This window comes from Octopus bimaculoides, chromosome 3, assembly GCF_001194135.2.
Source record: "Octopus bimaculoides isolate UCB-OBI-ISO-001 chromosome 3, ASM119413v2, whole genome shotgun sequence".
Lineage (NCBI taxonomy): Eukaryota > Metazoa > Mollusca > Cephalopoda > Octopoda > Octopodidae > Octopus > Octopus bimaculoides.
Genome location: NC_068983.1, coordinates 47,973,599 through 47,974,165, shown reverse-complemented (window position 1 = coordinate 47,974,165; position 567 = coordinate 47,973,599).

The following is a 567-nucleotide window of genomic DNA, read 5'->3' as shown; positions in this document are numbered from 1 at the left end:
CATATACGAGGAAAAAGGACATCAAAACCATGACAGGCTGAGTATCTCAGGTCATTTAGAGTAATTAAAAGTAATTAATCTCTTACATTTATTTCTGAGAAAGCCTATTACGGATCTCTGCTAACTTTGAAGCCTACTACGGATCCCTAGCTCCAGCCTCAGCTGTGAACTTGGAACCTAATGCAAGACCAATTACACCACTTACACGTCGTGCTTATTCCCCCTCATATTCTTCACATATACGCACGCACGCACACACACACACACATACACACACACACACAGATATATACATGGATGGACAAAAGTCACCTGAGAGGAAATCCAAAGCATTTAATTCCAAGATTTATTTATGTTAAACAACTGAATGAATTTAATAAAAAGCATCTAAATACAAAACATCATGAAAATTGTTCAAACTGAAGTCCTTCTTGAGCGACACATTTTTCCATTCGAGTCAATACAGAATGACAGATAGTATTTATGGAATTTTGGTTGGCTGTCCGGTGACTTTTGACCAACCCTGTATACACACACACACACACACACACACACACACACACACAC